A 7,300-nucleotide genomic window follows, 5' to 3' on the forward strand; every position below is an offset into this window, starting at 1 on the left:
TTTTCTAATTGGTTTCAAGTCTTTATCGAGTCTTCCTATTCCTTTTCGAGTCATTACAGGTCTGGAGTTGCATTGGATGGGAGATAGACCAATTGGAGGAAAAGAGGCAGAAAATAATGAAATTTGGTGATTTTTACGCAGAACAGTCTTGATGGTTGTTCCCGATCGCGCAAAACACCCCGAGTACATGTTCCAGCGGCAGAGATTTTTAAGGAAGTTTCCAAATATTTCAGGATTTTACCTAGGGCTTCCCCCTTTTACTCCCAGGCCGCCATAGACCTGCATATATATCTTTTCTTATTATTCTAAACATTCTACGTTACTTTTTAGAGATATTTTGGAGAGAGAAAACTTGTACTCCTGTTAAGGGAGAAAAATCTCTACATCCTTTGGAGAAGATTTCTAAACCCTCTTTACTTTTTATTATTGATTCAGACATGTTTTCTTCATCTGTTATCTCTATGTTTTCTCTGTCCATGGCTGAGTAATTTGCTTGCTTAGTCTAGGGTGTTAGGGTGTTTAGATCAATGAGCTAAAACACAAATAAAGTTCATTGTTGATTGTCCCCATTCATGTTTAAGCTTACTGCCTGAATTAAACTAGCTATTTATTGTTTGAACCTAGGTTTAATCTAATCATCAAAAGTACTTAGGTTGCTAGAAACAACATGAATGAGCAGCTTGTCCCTAACCAGCGAAAGTAGATGTTAGGGTAAATTGTGAACTAATCAAATCTGTGCTTATTGTTTGTCTTCGTGTTTTAATCCAAACGAGAGTTTAGGTATTAAGACTGATTGATGAAAGGAGAGATACCACGAAAGTGGATCGATCTACTTGGGTAATTTGAGTTCTAGACTCGCGCTTAATAAAACCTTGAATAGATGTTTGGCTCATGATCGTTCGACACCCCATCCTTCACCCTAGGCTAGCTCTTTAATCAATTGAAAACATCAAACCATACGGTTTATTGAAACGTACAGGACACATACGGTTTATTGAAACGTACAAGACACATACGGTTTACAAAAATTGCGTGACATTTCTACAAAAATATTGGGCTATTTTCTAATTAATTTGAATCTTTGATGGCTGTTTAGTAGATTCCGTAGTTTCGGGGTCTTTTCACAAATATTGGATAATCTAAGGGCATATAATATAATTTTTCAACTTTAAATAATAAGGAAAAGAGAGAGAGAAAATCAGAAAACCTAAGAGCATGTTTATCCCTCGATCCTTAAGTGTGTTTCTTAGTGATTATTTAATAATTTAAATTTACTTAAGTGGGGTTAAGAACCATCGTTAAGAAACTTCCATTTGGAGCGGTCCAATGGGAGTTTCTTAATTAGGGGTTCTTAAAAAAAAATTTAAATTTTTTTTAGAGATAAAATTTATTTATTAATTCAAACATTTTAAAAGATAACATTTAAAACATAGATTTTTTTTAAAAAAAACATAAAAATAAAGACTTGTACAATAATCGAGAATAATTTGGAAAAACATCCGAGCTCAGTAGTTGTCTCCATCATTTCCAAATTTACGCCATATATGTTCAACCAAATCAGCTTTGAGCTGTTGATGCATTTGTCTATCACAAATTTCTAGTTCGAACACCCATCATATTGGCGATATTTGAAAGGATATCAGTAGAATACGTGAGATCGACATGTGAAGTTCTGGTGTCTTCTCCTTGTTGGAACTCCGAAACATCAAAATGAGTGTATCCATCTCGTTCGTCTTCTACTATCATATTATGGAGTATCATGCTCGCATAATCTTCCCAGTTTTGGCTTTATCCCAAAAAAGTGCTGGATTTTTAACAATGGCAAATCGAGCTTGCAAGACTCCAAAAGCACGCTCGGCATCTTTTCGGACAGCTTCTTGGTGCTGAGCAAATAAAGCCGCTTTCGGACCCTGTGGTACTGGAATAGATTGGATAAAAGTTGCCCATTTCGGATAAATTCCGTCGGTAAGATAGTAAGCCAAATGATACTCTCTTCCATTGACAGAGTAAGTGACTTGCTGAGCTTGACCTTTTATTATGTCATCAAAAACAAGTGAGCGATCAGAACATTGATATCATTTAAGGTACCTGGAGGTCCAAAAAACGCATGTCGTATCCAAAGATCATACGAAGCAACCGCCTCTAAAATGATTGTGGGTTTTCCCGAACCACGAGAATATTGACCTTTCCAAGCGGTGGGACAATTCTTCCACTCCCAATGCATACAATCAATGTTCCCTATCATCCCGGGAAAGCCACGTTGCTCACCAATATAAAGTAGACGTTGAAGATCAGCCGGTGTTGGTTTTCTGAGGTACTCATCGCCGAATAAATATATTATTCCTTCCACAAATTGTTCCACACATAACCGAGCTGTCGTGCCACCGAGTCGGAGGTATTCGTCAACAGCATCAGCTGCAGTACCATAGGCCAAGACACGAATGGCTATTGTACACTTCTGTAGTGGAGAGAGACTAAGCCGTCCGAGAGCATCTTTCTTTTGTCGAAAGAATTCAACTTCGTTGGAGAGTCGATCAACAATATGCATGAACAATGGTTTGTTCATTCTAAATCGACGTCGGAATAGATTTTCAGGATATGTTGGAGTTTCACTGAAATAATTATTCCATAAACGTACATCGCCTTCTTCACGATTCCGCTCGATATGAACTCGTTTTTTCCTTCTTTTTCTTTCTTCTTCTGGATCAATGGAAAAATTTTCGAAAGGCTGATCAAAATATTGATCAAATTTTTCATCATCTACTCCCTCTCCGTCAAACGTGTTATGAGAAGAAGATGCCATATAAGTGTTTAGAAAGTGTTTAAAACGTGTTCACGGCAATTTAGAAAGTGTTATGAGGAGATGATCAAAATTTAAAACGTGTTTTGGTAAGGAGAGAAGGAGAGAGAGTAAGTGAACGAGAGTTTTGGTAAGGAGATCACGGAGAGTTTCTGATGAGTTGAAACAAGTAGCTTGAATTATTTGTTACATAAAGAAGGAGAAGCATTTGAATTATTTGAGTTTCTGATGAGTTGAAGCAACTTGAAGTGTTTGTTATTTGTTACATAAGAGAAGGAGAAAAGAGTTTGTTATTTGTTACATAAGAGAAGGATAAGCATTTGTTATATAAGAAGCAACTTGAAGCGTTTAATAATACAAACAACTAGCTTGAATTATTTGTTACAGACAGCTTGTGACACTAAACTACAAACAACTAGCTTGTAGCAGAGCTTGTGATAGTAAACTACAAACAAGTTGTGACACTAACAGACAAACATCGCCACTTCACTTGAGTACACGTACACAACCCGTGACTTCTCTTGCTTAATGACACCATCTCTTGAAGACGTGAAGCATCTCCTGCAATCATATACATGTAAATCCATCAGTGAACAAGTCCAAAGAAAGATATTTCGAACATTGAAACTATATTTCACATTAACATTGAAACAATACACAATACACAAAGAAAGATATTTCGAACATCAACACAATATTTCACATACACCAAAGACAGATAGACCAGAAACAGACCAGAAACAGACCACAAATAGACCAGAAACAGACCACAAACAGATCATAAAACCGAAGAGAGTTAGACCAAAGACCAGAAACAGACCAGAAACAGAATTAACCCAACATCTCTGAAATTAGCTTATTCTTTAGCGCTTCTTCATATTCAGTTAGAGGATCTTTCTTGCCAATGAGCCTGTCAAGCAAAGCCATCTTCGAAAGTCTCTCCTTCGCTGCCAAGTCTCTCTCTTTAATAGACCACATGGTCTGATACTCAGAGGCAGACAGGCTATCTGCGATGCTTCTCTTACCAGAGGCTCTTTTGGCTGCCTTAACGCCAGGAGGTCGGTTAGTTGGTTCATCACCGAGGTTGGAAGTTGCTTGAGAGCTTTCTGATTGTGCTCCATCATCACACTTTCTCTTCTTACCACTTACATCGCGCCTGCTACTAGCAACTTCACACCATTTCTGGTCATTCCTCAGCTCCTCCCAAGCATGGTGAAGATTAAATTTAATCTTCTGATCGTTGTAGAAGATTTCGTGTGCCAGTTTTACAGTATCAGCCTCGTTCTGACCACTTGTTCTCTGTTTTGTTGCAGCCGCATAGGCTCCACAAAACTTGGATACAAGATCGTTCATCTTCTGCCACCTTTGCTTACATTGGATGGCTGCTCGTTTCACCTCTTGCCACCTTTGGACTTGCTGCGAAGTACGCTGCAATCCGTTGCCAGAAAGCACCCGCTTTCTGCTCGTTCCCAACCACAGGGTCCTTGCTAGTGTTTAACCATGCGCTAATGAGCACTAGATCATCTGTGACTGTCCACTTATTTCTTTCCCTCCGCTCTGTAGGTGAGTCTTCACAGAAGCTTGAAGGTTCAGTACATTGAGTACTGAACACATGGAGCTGTGATGATCGGAGCTCACCACGTATCTCGCATAGGGACAGGAAGGAATGGAGGTTGGTGACTGTTCAGGAAGGAATGAATCTTGTTGACTGTTCAAATAGTCAACAAAATTGCTGGACTGACTATATGGATCCTTGTAGAATCCATATCCTCAAATGTCAGAGAATAAAAGAGAAGAAGAAGAAATGTGTTTCACAAGGAATAAAAGAGAAGAAGAAGACCGTGTTAAAAGATGAAAAAGAAAGAGAGAAAGCAACGTTTTAATAGAGGAAAAGAGAAGAAGAAGATCAAGTTAGATACAGGTCTTTTAATTGCCATTACTCTTTGAGTTTAGTTGAGTTGAGATGAGTAGACATCTATCTAACTTATTTATTACTACCACACAGTCCTAATGGAACCCTAAAAGCAGCATTCATCTAAGCAATTACTACCACACAGTCCTAACTCTAACAAGCATTTAATTAACCTAACAACTAGCCAGACCAAAGCAATTAGTAAAAAGTTAGCGAATGAGGAGCTGTACTAACCTCACCGACAGTCTTGTGTAGTGGTTGCTTCTTGAAGTTACAGGAGGAGGAGCTTCAGTCGAGAGGTCAAAGCCTCTTAGGCAACAGGAGTCCATAGAATGACAAAAGTCCCTGCCATAATTAACAACACAAACTGTAATCAACACAAACTATAATTAATCTTTCAATCAACACAAACTGTAATGAATCTTACAAGTTATATTACAACAGATACTACATTTCGAGGAGTGATGTTTTAACGAATGCTATTAAGCAATCAACAGAAACCGTAATTAATCTTTCAACAACATCCTAGTTCATACGCATTCACAGATCAAAACAGAACAAGCATGTTGAAGATTAATGTCAGTGTATCCTCATGACTTTTTAACTAAACAATCAGACAAAACCCAAACATGTAATCGATTTTGATCAAACACCAAAACACCACCGTGATCGCTATATTGATTGGACGATGGATGGGGATTCACTACAAGAAAACAGGACCTTAACGACTACAATATTCGTAGCCTATTGGTCGTAATATAGGCTTTACGACCAAAAAGCTTCGAAAAACGATTGGTCGTTAGAAGCTGGTCGTAAATAATTATTCGAGGCATATTGGTCGTAAAGTTACGAGTAAAGACTTTAGTTGTAAAGCAGACGTAAATGTACGACTAAGTAAATTGGTCGTAAGTTCAACGTAAAAGTATTAGTCGTACATGTGACGCACATTTACGTCTCGCAAATTAGATGTATATAGGTCGTAAACTTACGACCAATTTGCTTCTATGTCGATGTTTATTTGTCGAAATATAACGACTACTTTACATCGACGTTAGATGTTCATTGGTCGTAAATTAAGCCTTTTATTTATTTATTTTAGAATTTTGTATTTGATTACGAATTAATATATTAATTAAAATCAAATATTTAAATTTATTTCGATTTTAATTTTTAAAATTTGATAAAATTAAAGAAAATATCTAACATTCAGAAACATAATAGTATCCATAATATAAAACATTCATAATACTAATTAACTAAAACCGAAAAAACTAAGTGTTAAGGCTTATTTCGTCGAAGAGGTCGGAGCTCATCCGCACGTCGCTCTAAATCTGCTTGCTCTGCCAGAGTGGGCTCGGGGACAAAGCTCGGACGTAGAGACTGCCACCTAGAGGCAAAAACCGGGTTGATGTTTGGGGTTGTCTCTATCATCAAATCGAACATATTTGACATAAATGCAAATTTGTCCCTGTGATCAGCTATGACTTCTTTGGCCGCAGTCAAATCCCTACGGAGAGAAGATTCTTCTTCATTCTTGCAGTTTGTTCAGCTCTTGCCCTCGGGACATCGTTGACAGACCCGATCCCGATAATACGTCCCCTTTTCTTCGGGGCAACCTACAATTAAGAAATAGATATTTAATTAGTACATATGTAAAACTAACTTAAAGAATAAAAAATGTAAATAAACATATATATTTAAGAGATCAAATTTTAACCTGCTCAAAAATTTTGTCTTGTTCGACGGTGGACAGCTGGACCGGTGCACCTTCCGGATTTTGTTGCGACAACTGAGTCTGGACCTCCTAGATGCGAGCCTCAACAGTGTTGTAGATCCTCTCTGCTCGAGGATGCGAGAAGGTGCCATCAGAATGCTGGTGTGTCGTCTTGTAAATTCGGACCAGAGATGGTGGTGCTCCTTCTTGGGCAGCCTGTATAAAAAAATTTAAATTAAACTCACGCATTAAATAAATAGTCAATTAATATATATTTAATAAAAATTAAGAAAGATCGAAGACTTACAATTTGTAGTGCCCTCCCAGCGTGTGGAATCTGTCCGGAAGTATGAGGTACTGGCAGGTTACCATCATCATCGCGGGTCAACCGAGCCATAGAGCAAGTGAGAGACCTCTGAACTGACTTCGGCAAATTCCAATAAGCCTTCAAGCCCTTCCAAACGTCATTGCTGAGGTATGCTTCTTTTGCGTCGTCCCCCAAACCCTCCACTTCTCCTTCCAATCACCAACAATGTTCTTTAGGCGAGCCATCGCCTTTTTGTAGAACTCTTCCTTCACCTTTTCGTTGACAGCAATGGACCAATTCCATTTTTGCTACAATAAAAAAAAAAAATTAAATAAATAATTATTTTTAAAATAAACAATAAAAACTGATATTTAAAACTAGCCGCGAAGCACTTGAACAAAGTCCTCCGAACGTGGTCAGGTGTAAGAGACCAGTTCGGATGCGCTTCCCGGAAGTTTGTCCTGATGATATCTCCAACGCTCTGTCCCCACACAATTGTCCGTCGAAAACCTACAAAATTTGAAAGAATACATATATTTAGAGCAATTGTATAATTAGAATATTTAA

Source organism: Brassica napus, chromosome C9 (assembly GCF_020379485.1).
Source record: "Brassica napus cultivar Da-Ae chromosome C9, Da-Ae, whole genome shotgun sequence".
Lineage (NCBI taxonomy): Eukaryota > Viridiplantae > Streptophyta > Magnoliopsida > Brassicales > Brassicaceae > Brassica > Brassica napus.